The following is an 18,541-nucleotide window of genomic DNA, read 5'->3' on the forward strand; positions in this document are numbered from 1 at the left end:
CTGGTCCCTGTCATGCACAGTGGAAAACCGGTGTCATGTCGCAGACCACTTGTGAGCAGCCGCTGGAGAATGGAACTGCTGGCACAGCAGCTCTTTAAAGTCAGGTAGGAGGGGCACCTGGGTTGGTGCAGGGCGCACCTCCATATCCTCCTCAAACCTAGAGGAAGCGGCTCGGGGGTTCTCAGGGAGGGCAACGCCCAGAGCCCTGGAATCCCTGTTAATCACCTCCTCAAAACGGCGGGCTAACTCCCCTCTTGTTACTTTACCCACTGTCTGCTGTGCACAAGAGAGGTCATTGTCCTCAGAGGAAAAGACAGTTTCCACATCCACGTCCTCCTCCTCAGCCTCCTCTTCCTCCCTGCCTAACTCTGAAGGTGGGGGAAGGAAGGAGGGGGACTGGAACCCGGAAGTACTCCGCCACTTCCTGTTTACCGTTCGCCAGTAGCACCGCAGCTAACCTTGCTTTATAATTATTTATTTATTTTTTGTTTGTTTGAAGTATACTCTGCGTGCCGGCTGCTGTGGGAGCCGTACGCTATGAGGGGGTGAGTGGGGGAGTGCTTGAACTGGGAGAAGGAGAGGGTTCGCATCAACCCGTGAGCCGCGAGCAATACGCCGGGGGAAACTCCGCTAAAGCCAGGAGTCAGAGACCTCCGGCTCGACCAGACCAGGACAGACAATGCTCAATGTGGACCTCACCAAGCGCGTCAGCTCACAAGCCGTGAGCAATACGCCAGGGAGAAACTCCGCCAAAGCTGGGAGTCAGAGACCTCCGGCTCGACCAGACCAGGACAGACAATGCTCAATGTGGACCTCATCAAGTGTGTCAGCTCATGAGCCGCAAGCAATATGCCGGTGAGAGAATGCTTAAAGCAAATACCCGTCAGCACTCAGCACGTGTCCACCAAGCACGTTAGCTCACGAGCCGCGAGCAATATGCCGGGAATAACACACAGCCACCGCTGCCGGGAGCCAGACAACCTCCGGCTCAACCAGGCAGGATGATGACTCTGCTGACACAGGGCAGAAAGAGCTCTAGGACACAGCAATCCAGGGAGGCTGCCAAAGACCTTCTCTTTCCTTACAACTCAGTTCTTTTCTTTTTTTTTTCCAATACGGATTGTGAGACACTGCACCCTGACGCACAAGTGGAGATCAAACAATCAGTGATTACACGCCAGTGCAGGCGCTTTATAGCTACGCAGTGGGGCATGGCCGGGTAAGCCGGTGTGTCTTAAAGAATTATCCACGTACCCTGACAAGCAGGGGGATCATACCCTGTACATATGGAATATGTAACGGAGTGGAGAGATAGTCTCGAGACGATAGAGAACTAAAAGCGAATCCTGCCGGTTGTGGGTTGAACGGGGGTCACAGACATGGACAGGAATACGTATTCCAGTCAAATACAGCGGCCATAGTGCTCCGCGGTGCAAGATAGCTCCTTACCGGTGACAGAGAAGCCCGGCTCCAGGTCCAATAATTTCCTCTTTGTTGGTGTCATGACTGTCCAGAAGTACCTGAACAGCCAAGCCGTGGTGGCACACAGGTATGTGACGTGTCAGAGGGGAAACGAGCCGTTCACATTTCTCTCTTTGTGGCAGGTAACGGTTCACAAACCTCACCGCACTTAAGGGACTGTTCTTAACTTGTCAGAGGAGGAGGGTGGCTGGTGGTGGTTGATTTTTATTTTATGTATTTATTTTATTTTGATCCCCCCCGTGTTAATCACTTATTGATGCTGTTTTTAAAGTATGAATAAGTCAATAAGTAATTTATTCCACTGAAATATCATTGAGGTATTATAGAAAAGTGATTTATCTTTTTATAAATGACAAAAGGCACATCTGCCTAATTTTTGCTGTGGTATCGTGATACTACTCAGAACCGTGATACTTTCACTGGTATCGTACCATGGGTCCCAATTTTGGTACTGTGACAACACTATTATTTTATGTATTTTACATTTCAAGTTGTAAAAAGTAAAATGTTTTGTTAAAAAACTATTTTGTTGCATAATGAGAATTGAGAAAATAAAGCAATTTATGTTCTTAATTTGTTTTTTTCTTCCTCAAAAAGTATCGATAAGAGTACCGTTAAAGTACCGGATCGATAAGCAGTATCAATAAGAGTAGTAGTACCGTTAAAATCTTAACGATACACATCCCTATTCACGATCATGTCATCTTTCGACATTGTGTTTGTAGCTTTGGCTGTTGTTTTTTGTTACTGTTGCCGGCTGTGGCGTTCACGCTCACGCCACTGAGTGATATTATTTAGGCGCAGCTTATGCTGTTGTTTTTTGTTCAGCTGCTATTGGCTACAGTGCTCACGCTTACGTCATAGTCGCATCTTGAGCTGTATAATCTGTATACATTTTGTGTATTTGTATTTTGTTAAGCCCTTTGCAGTAAGATTCTACTGTTCGCAGCTTGTGCTGTTGTTTTGTGTTGCCGGCTGTGGCGTTCACGCCGCCGGGTGTAAAAAAAAAAGAAAAGAAAAGGGAAACGCAACTTCTGCTGTCATTTTTTTTTGTTTGGCTGCTTTTGGCTACAGTGATCATGCTTACGCCATAGTCGTATTCCGGGCTGTATATTTTGTATATTTTGCTTAACTTTAGGTGTTCACGCCGCTGATTAATATTATTTAAGCGCAGCTTTTGTTTTTTGTTTAATTGCTATTGGCTGCAGTGCTCTCGCTCACGCCATAGTCTCACCGTAGGCTGTTATTTGTATTTTTTGTTCCGCAATGGCAGCAGTGCCCACGCTCAGGCTATCTGCTGTTTTAGCAACAACTTCCCAGTGAAGGCAGTACTCTTGCTCCCGCTCCCGGTGTGTGTTGCGCAAAGGGTGGCGCAGTTATGTCCCACTCTTGTGTGGATTGCATGACCCCTCTGGAGTTGATAGACGGTCATGATCTTTGTCCCTCTTGTCTGGGCATTGACCAACTGATGGCGGGTCTGCAGTTGCATGCCTTGGTCCATTCGAGTTGCCAGACTGAGGGAGGTGGAGCATTTGGCAGGTGTCACGAGTGTTCAGGGACCCCCGATGGACAGGGTGTTGGAAGAGGAAAGAGCTGAGGATGATGTCCTTTCTCTTGCAGCTTCGGCAACCCAGTTTTGCAGTTCAGTGGACACACCATCTCAGGCCTCTGAATCACTCTCTCGGGAATCAACCCATCGAGCTCATCTGCGGGGGTCGAAGGATGCCTCCATGGGAGCTATTGTTCGCGGGGCTCTAGCCCGCCTGCAGCTCGAAGTCCCACAGAACGGCCCCGCTCCAGTCAGTGCCTTTTTCAGACGCCAGCCGGCCCCAACAACCTTTTCAGTTCCTCCTTCAGAGGACTATATTAAGGGGCTACATGCATGCTGGAGGGACTTAAAGACTTTCTCCCACTCCACTTCAGATGCCCGACCTTGGCAGCCATGCAAGATGCAGCTAAGTATGGCCTGGGTAATATGCCAGCCATAGAGCCGGCCATTGCATTGCTGATAGTGTCTCCTGGTGAGGCGCTAAGGCAGAATGCCAGGTGTCCTCGGCCCCATTGCAGGGTCACAGACGACCTGTGCGATTACAATAGAGTCCTCATGGACGACTTCGTCGTCGCTTGGGCCCTAATAATAAAAAATCCTTGCATTTCAATAGGGTCCTCGCACCGCCAGGTGCTCGGGCTCTTATAATTCCTTCAGTTTCAAGAGGGCCTTCTCCCAGCCTTTGGTCGGTGCTCGGGCCCTAATAATAAACAGCGCGATTACAATAGGTTCCTCACGGATGACTTCGTCGTCGCTCGGGCCCTAATAACATCATTAGATTAGATTAAATTAGATTAGATTCAACTTTATCATCATTGCAGATGTCACAAGTACACAGCAACGAAATGCAGATAGCATCTAACCAGAAGTGCATAAGCAGTGATTAATGTATATAAATAAATAAATAAATAAATAATAAATAAATAAATGATATAATGACTATGGCTACAGTTTGTACAGACTATAAACAGGCTATGACGGTAAGAGTAACTACAATGATATTAATGTCAACAGGTATGTACAGACTATAAACAGGGTATGACTATGATATAGTATGAATAGCTATAAAGTATGTACAGAATGATCATTCCTCTCATTGCTTTTGTTTCAGGATTTGGAATTGACTCTGGAAGGAGTGGCACTAATGGAGGACACTTCAGAGGAGGAATATGTGCCTCAGCCTGACCCAGACTCTGATGAGTCATGGAAAAGTGTGAGGCCAGGGGTAAAGGCAAAGGCAAACAAGGGAAAGGAAAGGGTTGCCCTGCAGGTCGGGGACGGACACGTTCAAAGGGTGAAGGCAGCAGTTCACGGTCCAGAGCTCCTTCCAGAGCACCAGGGCGCCGGGGCAGGCATCGTACTGGAGCTCTCAGGGAGGAGGACAGAGTCCGGGTCGCAGATCGTAGAGCTGCCACTATAGCTGATATGCAGGTTGGTTATAGCTATTTGTTTTAAAAAAAAAAATCTTCTTCTATGAATAATATTAGTGAAAGAACACACAGACTTGAAATATGAATCTAGCCATTGTAAACACATTTCCGCCAGGTCCACATGTGCCAGACAGAGGGCAGCCAGTATGGTGCACCTGCCTGAACTGCTGACGTATGCCCACCCAACTGTGTCTGGATGAGGCTACTCTACGTATGGTTCGATTGACATGGAATGACATCTTTGCTCTAGAGGACAGCGAAGATGTGGGTACTGATAACAAGGAATTTCGGTTTGCCGCCTACTGCCAGTTCACAATCTGGCAGCATGGACGTCTGGGAAGTGGGAACCGGAGGCTGATACCCAGCTGCTGCGTTCTTCGCATCCGAGCCACATTCCCTGACCCTTTTGCCAACTTCACAGGTTACAATGAAGCTCCATTTAGGGTGCAAAACTAAACATTTCTATTGTTTTGTTTACCTATAACCAACAAACCTCAACAAATAACAGTTTGGTAGCAAAAGATCCCACTTCTTTCATCAACAAATAATAACTATTTATGTCTGACATTTATTTTTATATTTATTTTATTTATTTTCCAAGTTCAAAATTACAAAGTTGCAAGTTTTTTGGAATTGTGCATTATGTACATAGTTTTCTTTTCTTTTTGTTTTTACTTTTTTACATTATAAAAATAAATAAATGTGTGGTGACAAAACGGTCTCATCTTCTCTCTTTCCTTGTTCCCATCTTTGGATCATGTAGCTGAGGCCTTTAGGGAGAGAAGAGAACAGTAGCATTAGAACGCACACCAATACTCCATAATCAAATCTGGTCATTATTATTTTCAACTCCACCTCAGCAGAACAGATATAACTAATGACTTGATGCTGATTTACTGACCATTACAAATAGAAGTACCTGATTTTCTAATGAATTAGTAGTTTTTAGAATGCACAGGATTGGAGATAGTGAGCAGAAGATTATAAACTTTTCTGCAACATTGGACCTTAGTGCATCTGGCATTTACAGGGAATGACTTGTGTGACTGACTTCTAAATTCTATTTTTTTTTTCAAAGAAGGATGTTTTGACATCGTTTGAAATTGATCAGACATGAATGTAGGATGCAGGAGACTGACATACCTGTCCTCTGCGAATTTGTGTCTGGACCAGTTCTGCCGTTGGTGGGGGCACAACTCCTGCCAGATTTCCAAGATGCCTTGGGTCACCTGGCTGGTGTTTAGCTTTTCTCGGGAGCGCCCCTCCATCTAGACACCACCTCAGGATGCAATGCTGCAGCTCTGGGATGTAACTGTAATCTTTTGCAACCTTTACCGTTTGTACACGATAATTGCACGACTTCTTGTTGTAGAGTCTGTTGTATCTAAAAGACAACAATTTCAAAATTACTGTCCCCCTCTCTCCCCCATACCGTTCCTGTCAACCTACAGTCCTACCAAATAACTTATGTAGTGACAGCTTCAACTAAGTCAGCCCATTTTACAAGTTATTTTGTAGTACAGATCATGTTTAGCTGTCTTGAAGATTGCGCTGAAAATCAATAAAATGTGAAACTTACGATTTGTCATTATTCCGGTTGATGTAATCTGGTCAGTGGTTGTGATGGTTGTAGTCTAATGCAGCGAGCAGGCACCTTGATTCATAGACAGGAGGAGATAAGGCAAACCTGGGTGGGGGACAATTAGAGGCAAAAGATTTTTACTATTTGAAATCTGCAAGGACTCCATTCTCTCTCTTGGGCTCACTTGAAACGTATTTTTTCATTTCTATGTGACCGGGACAACGTAATAATTTCAAAAAAATTTTGTAATTATAATTGAAAAGTGAATTAATCAAATCAAAATACCTTTTTCCAGCATACACGAGAATGCAATTCTGGAAACTCTTGTTCTGAAGTATGCTGTAAAGCCCTGTGAGGCAAATTGTGATTTGTGATATTGGGCTTTATAAATAAAATTGATTGATTGATTGATTGAAGTTGACCTGTAATGCAGAGCAAAACAAAAACTTTTGAACTTTACATTTTTATGAATGCCTGTTGTAATGTATCAGGTTTCATGTTGACACTTTAGCTGTATTACTAATACCACGTTCTGGTATTGAAAAGAATGGAAAAAATTCTGACAGACAAGACTGTTATTAATTTACCAAAAGGTCAGATACTTTGCGACATCCTTCAACCAGCGTCTGTTGAACATGACTAGAGCCTCATGTGGTGCAGAGCCTGGTGCCATGAGCTCTTTATCACGGGTCAACTCATCAAGTGGTCCATAGTCACACTTGCCACGGGTCCATTCATGCTTCCCTGTGACATGATGAAGCACCTCCACCCACATATCCTACAACAAAATACAATTTTGAGAAGAAAAACATTTGTCATGTGACCGAAACTCTTCACCCACCAGAAGCAAGTGTGGTAGCAATCGTCCTAACAGAAAAATAATTATTTCTACATGGAAAGCACTTCCCAGATACTGTATTGTCTTGTGAAATAACAGTACTTACATTAAACATCTCACGATGTTCGGCTTTCTGACAAATATACCAAAATTGGTTGGCGATGTCCCTCAGCCACACAAGTAGGATGGAATGACCCTTTACAATCCCAGCCTGTGAACCAAAAAAAGAAAAAGGACAACCAAAAAATCAGTTGTCACTGTTATTCTGACATTCAAGTACAGTAATGTACAAAAAGTAAAAACAGTAACATCCACTTAAAGTTTTTTTTTTACCGCATGAAGTTTCTTTGTCAAATTTTTGGCCGCATGCCATATGTCCAATGAATGGAGTACACCTTTGTCCTTGTATCTCTGTTTGGGTCTTGAATACACAAAGACACAATATTAGATTATTACATTGTTATAATTCTAACATTTGATATTTAGAGATGAAAAGTGACTGTTTACAACAACAATAATAATATCAAAATACGTGTCTCAGCCATTCGGAAATTGTGTGTCAATTTTACAAACATTTTTTCTTCTGTTACACAACACAATGTATAATGTCTGGAATATTCTTGCGTACAAGTCAAATTTAGAAAAATAAACACTGAAAACTACATCGATGAGTTGAGGCTCTTTTCACCCACCCCACACAAACGTGTTACCAGCATGGTTGTCATAATAAAAACAACTTTATTAGCCAGGTAGACAAGCACAATATCAATTTACATACACATTTATATGCATTTATATAGCACCACATGAGCATGTTTATGTGCCATTGTGCGCTTAACGTTTAGCTCTAAACTGCCTTTTATTCAGCTACACCACAACAGTATCATAAACAAGACAACAAAACGTTACTACATGGACCACAAACAACAACAACGTCAGCCTGAGGCTCCAGCCAGCTGCTAACGTTACCTCCCGGATAACAGGTTGGGCTTTAGGTCCAATATACAGGAACATACAGTATCTCTGACTCTTCGGTTTCAGACTAATGGACCGTGGAAAATGAGCCGTCTTAGCCTGGTTCCAGACCATATACCCCGTCCACTCAACTGAGTAGGCTTGTATCTCTGGTCTGGCATACTGCAATGAATTTGCGATTTATCTCATCCAAACGACGAATGGACCAACGAACACCGAGGGTGGGGGCGGGTCTAGCAATTAGCCAATCAGCGCCACGCTGATGTCAAGCTGGTGAGGATAGCAACAATGGCGACCGCTACAGATCCTACAGACCGCATTGACGGTGCTATCGAGGTATTTCGCCATTACTCGCGTTAATGGAGGACCAAGTTAAGGAAGCTGCTAAACTGGATTTAACTGCGATGCAGCTGGGTGTGCACGACGACAGAGACATTTTAAACGGGCAATGCTCGCTTGTTTTCGGCACCCCCGAGGCATGGATACTAATGACGTCAGATTCTGGGTGAGTTGTTGATTTCTACTGATTGGTTAGGGAAAAATCAAATTCCCTCCCCCTTGTAAATCGCCTTCAATGGAGGCAATGTCAGACTGAAGGCTCTGGGAGCTTCAGTCTGACACTCAGGCTAGAGCCGTCTGTAACTATCAAATGTTACACAGTGGTGGATATGCACACTACAAAGCTAATGGAGCGGAGCTCACAGCTAATGCTACTTTGCAGGTTAGCTCACTGCTCGGTGATTTCATATGATTTTCAAATCAAGCACTAAATACGAGCTGTAATGTTTTCTTACCTGTTCACTAGGAAATGAGCCATGTCGGCATCTGTTTTGAGTCCCAGTTCAATTTGAAGCTGCCTCCATGAGTCAGACGCGTATCCAATGTTGATTCGCTTTCCAGCACGGCTTCGGTCATAATTACGTTTAGACTCCAGAGATGCCGCTGATAAAACCTTCTTTGTCTTCTTCTTAGCTGGACTTTTTAGAGGGCTTCATGTTGTTGTGGGTCGTTTGCTGGACGCAGCAGAATCCATTACTACTCAAACACGAGCCGTCGAGAACGCGTCATTTGACGTCATCATGTCCGCTATGTCTGTTACGTCTGCTGAACTGCGCGGGAAATTCGGATGCCGAATCGCAGTACATTATGCACCACCCAGCCTGTTCAAGGCAACAGAGAGATCCGTGGCTGAGCTCATTCTTTTTGTTTCAGAACGCTACATCACCCGTTAGCATGATAACACTTGAAATGCATGTTTATTTTTTCACAATTCCTGTCCCTAGTTCCTTTAAAGTATATTTTGTCAGGCTGTAAAGTTAGCTTGTCACAAGGCCGACATAACCAGGTGTTGAAATGGTTAGCTGCAGGCATCGAAGGGAAACAAAGACAGGTTAATTCAGAAGGTGTTAAGAATAGGAGTTTAGCAAGAGAGAAATACAGAAGGGATTAGTTAGTAAGGAGGCAAGGGTGTGGCCGCCTAGAAGTTGCTTGTGATTGGGAAATGCAAGTAGATTTAGGGGGAAAGCTTGTTGTTCCGCAGGAAATAGTTTGTACCAATCAGAGGCCTGACATAGTGTTGTGGTCAGTGAGTCAACATATAGTTTACTTCATTGAGCTGACAGTACCTTGGGAAGACTCAGTGGAAGAAGCCTATGAAAGAAAAAAGCTTAGATATGCAGACTTAGCAGCAGAAGCTGAGCAGCAAGGTTGGAAAACTAGGATTTGTTCAGTGGAAGTGGGGTGTAGGGGATTCATAGCAAGATCAGCTGTCTCGTTCCTGGGGGAACTCGGAGTGCAGAGACAGAGTCTGAGGAAGACACTGAAGGAAATGTGAGATGAAGCAGCCAGAGCAAGTCAGTGGATCTATAATAGAAAAAATAATGTCAGTTGGGGGCCAGCAGGGGGAACTACTAAGCAGGGTACATAACTCCTTGAGACCAGGTGGAGAGATCCACCAATCAGTCCTCTCAGGAGAAAATCCAGGAAGAAGAAGGTTATTTAAGTGTGGGAGTAGCCTATTTGAATCCCTTTTGTTTGAGACCATGCTGCAAGGTGAGCGTGTTTGCTGATCCTGTGAGTTTATTTATCTCCTTTAACTTTAGCTTATATTGGAGTTATGCTATGTAGCGTATGAAATAGAATATGGTGAATGTGCAAGGAAAGGTAGTATCAGCACTGTCTCTACCTGGAGCTTGCATGTACGGAGCCTCGGTTTGTTGAATGTGGCAGTGCTGTGTGGGCTGAGAAAGCCATGTGTAAGTAAGGAAAAGGAGGTTGTTGGGTTGGTGCGGGGAGCAGTGAGACCTGGCATTAGGGGAGTGTCTCTGGGACGCCACTAAGACCCACTAAGAATTGTGGTGGAGAGGGCCATATTAAACAAACTGAAAGCTATAATGGACAATATGAGACACCCTTTCCACAGCCTCTTGGAGTGACAGAGGTGCAGCTGCAGCAGTCGGCTCATCTCACTGCATCACAGAACAGAGCATTTCAGGAGATCCTTCATCCCCACAGCAATAAGACTGTTTAACACCTCCTGAATCCAGTTACACACACACTTACACACATAACATTAGCCACAACTGGCTGGACTGTGTAATAGACAATTTCATTTGATCTTAATTTAATTTCTATTTGTGCACTTATTTTAACATATTTTATTTTGATTTTTGTCTTTTATGAGCTGCTGGACAGCTGAATCCTCAGGAATAAATAAAGTTCTAACTATTTCTATTTCTATTTATGGTCACAGTATAACACAAAGTCAGTTAAACTTCAGGGATACCAAGTTGTCCATTTAGTGAGCACAAGTGATTGTGAATCAGTTTCACCTGCTTCGGTGCACATGAAAGTGACAACAGGTGCAATGGAAAGCCAAAAGTAAGACAACCCCCAAAAAGGGAATGGTTTTGCATGTGGTGGCCACAGACATTTGCTCTCTCCTTATCCTTCCTGACTGATTCTTCTCTCGTTTTGTGTTCGGCTAGTATCCTTGTTACTACTGGTAGCATGAGGCAGTACCTGCAGCCCAGACAGGTTGCACAGGTAGTCCAGCTCCTCAAGGATAGTCACATCCATACATGCGGTCGCAAGGTTTGCTGTGTCTCCTAGCACAGTCTCAAGAGTATGGAGGCAGCACCGTGCAGCTTGATTGGCATTCGCCAGAGAACACCAGAACTGGCAGGTCCACCATTGCTGCCCCCTTCTTTTCACAGATGACAGCAGGTTCACACTGAGCACGTGCCAGGAGTGAAAGAGTCTGGAGTCACCATAGTGAATGTTATGATGCCTGTAACATCATCCAGCATGACCTGTTTGGTGGTGGGTCATTGATAGTCTGGGAAAGCATATCCTTGGAGGGTTGCACAGACCTCCATGTCAATTCCAACAGTACCCTGACCACTGTTAGGTACCGGAATGAAATCCTCAGGGTGATTGTCAGACCTTATGTCGGTACAGTGGGCCCTGGGTTCCTCCTGGTGCAGGACAGTGCCCGGCCTCATGTGGCCAGAGTGTGTAGGCAGGTCCTGGATGACGAAAGCATTGATGCCATTGACTGGCCCTCTCGTTCTCCTGACCTTAATCCAATTGAGCAACTACGGGAAGATATATACACCGGTGCATCCGAAGCCGACAAGTACTGCCACGGACACCATCCCCCGCCTCATCAGGAGCATTTGTCATACTTTTACTATTATCATACACATATGATTATTGTCACATACATATACTATCATATATTAATATATACCAACAACATATTGCACCACAATAGCCGTAATTATTATTATAATATTATTACTTAAATTAATCTTGTTGTAAGCTATTATCATTACTGTCTGATTGCTCTTGATGCTGACTCCTGGACCCAAATCTGCAAAAACAAGTATTTCATGACAAAAAATTCCAAATTCCAAATTCAACTCATCCAGTATAAAATACTTCACAGAACTCACTACACAGCGCAAAAAATGTTTAAAATGGGTTTCACATTTGAAATATGCACACACTGTTCACATAATTGCTCTGACACATATATTCATGCCACCTGGCACTGCACACCTATCAGACACTTTTGGAAAGAGGTCACAGAATCACTATCCCACTTCATGGGCTTTCGCATTCCATTATCCCCATCACTCTGTCTACTAGGAGACTTATCAACATTCAGCCTGGACAAAACGTGCAATAGACGTCTCCGTGTAGCCCTTGCTATTGCCAAGAAAACTATACTCATGAACTGGAAATCAAGGAACACCATCCATTTGGCTCTCTGGAAAAATTTACTCACAGACTACATCTCTCTGGAAAATTTCTCATCTCACAATAACACAACAGAACCTCAGTCCTTCAGGTGAGCCTTCATTGATTTCTTACTTACCTAATTTCATCCACCTTGTCTGTCTGCCTGCCAATCACTGCTATCAACATTCACACATACAGTACATGATGTGATGTCATGAGAGGCTGAGAACTCTTCTCTGACCCCCCTCATGGCATCACATCACATCACATCACATCACATCCTGCACACATAACCACACACACACACACACACTTTTGTGTTGTGGGGGAGGCTATGGAGGCAGGCCCTCTCCCTTGGGTCTGGGGGCTGCCTGGGACACCGCCCGCTAACACCGCGCCAACACTATAACTGCTCATTACAACTGAGCAAAAGACAAAAAAACAAAACAAAACAACAACAAAAAATGAATCAATTAATTAATCAAAAGGAAAAAAAGGAAAAACAAAACAAAAACCTCCTTTGAATCTCTCCGGCCTCTGGTTTGGGTCAGAGTGCCTACAGTGCGATTAGTTAAACTGGTGGTAAGGAGAGCAAATGAATTGCATTCCCGCTAACAACCGTTCCAGAACACAAAGAAATTGTACGTGAAGAAAAAGTAGGTGCGCTTGTCCACACTTGTGTATCGATTCAACATGGAAGAAGGCACTCTTGTAATTTGTGCTGCCATGTGGTCTGGGTTCACAATATTCTCCGGGACTGCAAACAGCACGGGGAATATCATCGGCTGGTGCGGGAGCTGCGGCTGGATGGGGAGAGGTTCCAGCACTACTTCAGGCTGAACATATCAGTTTGACAGCTTGCTGCTTGTTTTGAAGTAGGAACGAATGTGTGGTAGGAACTAAAAGTTTCAGAGGATGTTCTCTGGGTTCAACACAAACGATGGACATCTACTTTTTGATTGGTGCCTGGTCATTTGCAGCTCAAACGCGTCATAGCTAATTTGCATAAAGTTAACCAGCCTTCAACTTTAATTTGCAGCTCAAAACGCCACTGGTCGTCACTATCCATTGAAAATGAATTAGCTTTTGGTGTGAACGTACAGTAAGGGTTACTTTAAAAGTAATCAAATTACTTTACTGCGTTACTTTTTTGAAAAGTAACCAGTTACTTTACAAAGTTACTCCCTGAGGAAAGTAACTCAAGTAATTTTAAAGTACTTTTGAGTATTCTACATTTCCTATTGAGCAATGGACCACAGGGCGCTTAGCCTACATTTTTTGTCTCCAAAATTAAAGTTATGGACCACTTGCCCTTTACTGAGATGTATGAAACGCACCTTTCGCAGCTTCATACTACCATGAAAGACAGACTGATGCAATACGATACCCCCATTACGTTTTTTATTATTATTATTATTAAAGAATAAAAAAAAAAGTGGTGGCATAAACATTTGGCAGACACTCCAAAAGCCTGGTAAAGGGGCTAAATCACAGCTGCCTCTGAAAGGACACTATGCAAGGCTCAGACATTCAAGGCAACTCAGTGCCGTGCAGTGAGTGTACACGTGTAAAGTGCAGAAACAATATGGCATTTCAGAACAGCCAAACTTCGATTTTCCCAAAAGTTCCTATTGAATATAGGCCTAAAAAATGAAAAATCGGGGCGTTGGTGGCTTAGTGGTAGAGCAGGCGCCCCATGTACAAGGCTGTTGCCGCAGCGGCCCGGGTTCAACTCCAGCCTGTGGCCCTTTGCTGCATGTCACTCCCTCTCTCTCCCCCTTTCACACTTGTCTGTCCTATCCATTAAAGGCTAAAATATGCCCCAAAAAATATATTTAAAAAAATGAAAAATCAAACTGTCTATTAGAGGTCAAAGCCTAGATATACAGTAGACCTAGGCTATCACGGCTGTCTCAACTAGGCCTAAAACACATGCATTCGCAATCGCAAAAATATACCTACAAATTGTGCCAAAGTGCATCAAATTCAAAAGTCCTTAAAATAAAATGACAGCCTAGGCTACTAAAAGCCTAAAACATACAAATAATGGTGGGCTACTTTGACTTTCTAATTACAGTCCCTGTTGAATGGGCCTACCAAAATAAAACAAAACTTTCACCAACCGTCTATTAGAGCCTTATTGATAGTAGGCTAGCACAGCGGTCTTATTTAAGCCTACTGGCCTTCTTCGATAAAGTAGTGGTTACAGCACATGAGAAGCAGGATTTGAAAGCGTTTATCTGACAGCCAGTTCCTCTTTGGGTTAAGGATGATATTACCCAGGCTAAAAAGCCTTTCTACGGGCGCACTGGACAGAGTTGGGATGTTTAATTTGAGAAAAAGCCTCTTGATCGTTGGATGGTTGTTTAGCTCGTCTATATTCTGCCCAGAATGCAGATACCTAGAGGATATCTCAATGTCCTCTGAGGCAGAAACCTGCTGTGTGTCTTCTGGAAATGCAAAAAAGTCATCCTCTGGGTCTCTCACGAACTGTGTCTTGACTGCCTGCAAAATATATCAATAGTATATTATTAGCCTAAAACTTCATAAAAGTGTATACATATTTATTTATTTAGGCTAGCCTATATTTGTGTATTTTTATACTGCATAGGCTTCTAAATCTAAAATTATCCATTTAAATGGCAGTATTATTATGCAAACAGGTTATAAACCATACATTTTATTTTTAGAATATAGCTGCCATCTGGCAAGCATGATCAAAATTATTTAGCCTACCTTGATGATGGTATCAGCCAGGCCTGATGTCATGCAGGAGAGGCTGTCCTTCAGCTCTAGGGTTTTGGTCATCAGGGACTCGAGAGTTGGCAGGATGATTCCACAGAAACAGTTGTTCTCCCCTTGGAGAATATCCAAGGCTCTAGAGAGAGGCTGAAGGACCATACAGTACTCCTTCAGAAACTGGTACTCTTAATCTGTGACGCACCTAATGCTTAGCCGGGTGCACAGGCTGTTCAGGTCTGGTAGGGGCATGTCGGTGACCCTGCGCATGGCATTATAGAAAGAGTTCCAACAGGTTTTACAAGGCACCAGCAGTGACCGTTTGCTAAACTCCTCCACAATCTCTGCTGCCACAGTTGACCTACTGGCTTTGGTCCAGACTGCAGAGCATTTGGCAATTGCACTTTGGTAGATTGCTTTAGCTTCACCATTTGATGACAGCCAGTTTTCTATGTCCGTAATGCATATTAGGTTCAGTGTGCTCAGCTCTTTCTCCATTTTGTCGTACTCTCGTTCGAGGTACTTAGCAAATGTTTTCCTGTGAAGAGAATAATAATGAAATTTATTGGTAGCCTATGTTACTACACTTTACAAGTGAAACAAATCTCAGAGTCCATTCTAGAATAGGCTAATGCCTGGTACACACTACACAATATCAGAATGAATAAAGGACAATGAGTGACGTAAGCGACAATTCATTGTTTCATCTCATGTAGTGTGTCATAGTAGACGACAACCAACACCACGTCTGGGACGCCTCACGACATTCCAACAGAAAGTCTAGCATGTTTGATTTTCTTTTTGTCATTCACAACTTCTCCCATCACAGCCGTCACTTTGACCAGTAGAAACAGAATAATCTGCTGCCGTAGACAACTGTATGACAACAACACCCCAGCATTTTTAATATTTCCTCTAGGATGTTACCACACAGAGTAAAAGGGGAAAATGATAGTGTGAAACAGCAGAGGCCCTCTATCACCCTGGTGAGCACTGTCATTAGGATCAAGCTAGCAAACAATGTTACATCCTCATAATGGAGACAGACATAAAGTAATAACATTAAAAAAATTGTGCAGGGCTTTTACTCACCTCACCTGCAGAGGCTACCAGTTTCATTTGAAACAGACTACATTATAGACGGTCCGTTAGTCATTAATCCCTCTGTGTTTTTATATATTTACTTTTTATCCACTCCCGTTGTCTTTACAAAGTTATTGCATCGTGCCGCCATTTCAAACTCAACACTTCCTGAATTTGTTTCAAATTAAAAGCCCTTTATAACCTCGGCTGAGAGAATCCCTCCATTTTCTAAATAGGCTTTTATTGTGAAACATTTGTAGGAACTTGTTGTGGAGGATACAGTGACTTGTATGTTTGCGTACGGTACTTCAAATGAAGCTCCTGCCATCTGCTGGCGCTTTTTAGGTGACTACATCAAAATTCTGGCTGGCACATGAACAGGCACAGTGACTGAAATAATAGTACAAGTAATAAAAATAGGACAAGAATAACCTGATGACATCACACACGTCGTGAAAGACGACCAGGGATAATTGATGTACCATCATGTAGTGTGTCATGTCTGTCCGCCAAGTCATGGCACGCTTTTATGACTACACAATCGTGTAATGTGACAGTGACTTTCAGAACGGGCAGAAAAGTCATGTAGTGTGTACCAGGCATAATGCAAGTCCTGGGTCTGACCTCACCTGTCTGTCAGCGTGTCCTCCTCCATCTTTTGAGTCGTGGGGATTTTACTAACAATCCTGCAGAATGTTTCAGATTCCACCATAGACAATGGCAGCATTTCTTCTACCACATAGCTAGCCACAAGTTTCATGACTTCTTTTGGACTGATAGGTTTAACGTTATCTCCGTTATTAGAACCATAAGACAGTAGTTGCTCTTTCAGAGCTGAAGGACCCACGTTCTGCTCAGGGGGAGGCCTGGCGCTGTGTTTCGCTTTAAGGTGCTTGGTTAGATTTGAATTATATGGAGGTATTTTTGTGTCTTTTTGTTGCAATCATAAAAACTGTTTTGAGAGCATATTTCTTGAACTGCAATCAAAAATCAAGTTTGTAAGTAAAAACGTATGATCATTTTGCTTATAAATCAGTCCTCTTTGCTTGCAAGTTAAAAAGTTTTGCTTGCAGATCAGTCTTCTTTGCTTGCAAGTTAAAAAGTTTTGCTTGCAAATCAGTCTTCTTTGTTTGCGAGTTAAAAACTTTTGCTTGCAGATCAGTCCTCTTTGCTTGCGAGTTAAAGTTTTGCTTGCAAGTTCAACTGTACTTAATGGGCGGGGCCTACGCTGATGGATGAGAGAAGAGTTTCTATTGGTGGGTTTGACGTGGCTCCATACAGAGCGAGCTACGCCCACGATTCCCTCTCTCCCACCGGAAACGCTCGACAGTCGGCATTACTGCTACACCCCGGGGCATCAACGGTACTGACCACTACGCCATCAAATAGTTCTGCCCTGGCTAAACAAAAGCAATCTACATGCACCAGTTCAAATAAAACATTCTTGCTATTATTAGGCCTATTCCACACAGACCTGTGTGCTTCTGAAACCGTCTATTTTTCTATGCGATTTGGCTGTTTGGTCACACGCAACCACACTTTTGGGCCCCTGAAACTATGTAAACAAATTATCTATTAAGAGTACACTACTGATAAAATCTGAAGGTGCGTAGGTGACATTTACCCACCTGAAAGAATAAATGAAAACAAATGGTGATTTTGCTGGTCTTCAGTAGCTTTACTCTAGGTATAACTGCCAACTGAGGAACCAACCATTTATATACACAGGTTTGCTCTCATGCCTTTACTCAAATGAGTTATGCTTTAAATTGAATGGGGGGTGTCTGTATGGTATCTGTAAAGATACAAAATTGATATCATATGCATAAAATAATGTCACAATTGAGTTGGCAGATACACATAAATACCCTATATGTCACACTACTTCATTTGTGAGCGTGCTATCTGCTCTCTTCGGATGGCATATCCAGCGGCTCGACCTAACGACCAACGAAGGAGGCTGCTCCTGTTGCTAGCTACCCCAACTACACTACCACGAAAGCAGCGACAGGCCTGCCAATGGAGGTTCTGGATCCGGCCAGGTCGGACCTCCGTTGGCAAGCCTGTCGCTGCTTTCGTGGTAGTGTAGTTGGTCGTCCAGGCGCCTCTGCTGTTGAATAAGGTCGTGCTATTTTTGTGGATCGGGTTGTTTTTATTTTCCGTACTTCCCTATTTCGGTATTGACTCTGACTTCTGATTAGTAAAAATGGCCTTTCCGTTAGAAGTTACATCGCGACCTACTGCTTTGGCATGTGTATTACATCACTTGGTAGCGGGTTTTGCGGTTTCATGTGGATATCATATTTTTTTATCACACCACTCGTGTGTGTGGTATTTATTTTGGAAACCGGAGCCCAAAAAACTTCGGTTTCAGAATTGATTTTCGCCACAGCTCCCGCACTGAATTCCCCGTGAACTACAGAACTCCCATGTTGCTTTGTAAGCGTACTAGGCTGATAAGTAGAATTTAAGAAACAGGCTAAATGACATGATGTTGCACACTCTTGTGCAGTAGGTGGCAGTATGCACCTTTAAATTGTTTGCAATCCGCCAATAAACCAAGAGAAAAAAAAACAAAAACTTTGCAAGCTGTTCCGATTGAGACTGGCCAATAGAGA

At 43.4% G+C, this 18,541-nt stretch overlaps 1 long non-coding RNA gene across 1 annotated transcript; it reads right to left on the reverse strand.

Moving 5' to 3' along the window:
• Positions 1 to 6,748: 6,748 nt before the first annotated feature.
• Positions 6,749 to 7,238, reverse strand: LOC125905883 (uncharacterized). Its single transcript, XR_007451715.1, has 3 exons — positions 7,215 to 7,238; positions 6,988 to 7,092; positions 6,749 to 6,821 (listed from the first exon to the last, which is right to left on the reverse strand). It is a non-coding gene; the product is annotated as an uncharacterized LOC125905883 (long non-coding RNA).
• Positions 7,239 to 18,541: the final 11,303 nt, after the last annotated feature.

The sequence above is a fragment of the Epinephelus fuscoguttatus genome, linkage group LG18, assembly GCF_011397635.1.
Source record: "Epinephelus fuscoguttatus linkage group LG18, E.fuscoguttatus.final_Chr_v1".
In the NCBI taxonomy this organism is placed as follows: domain Eukaryota; kingdom Metazoa; phylum Chordata; class Actinopteri; order Perciformes; family Serranidae; genus Epinephelus; species Epinephelus fuscoguttatus.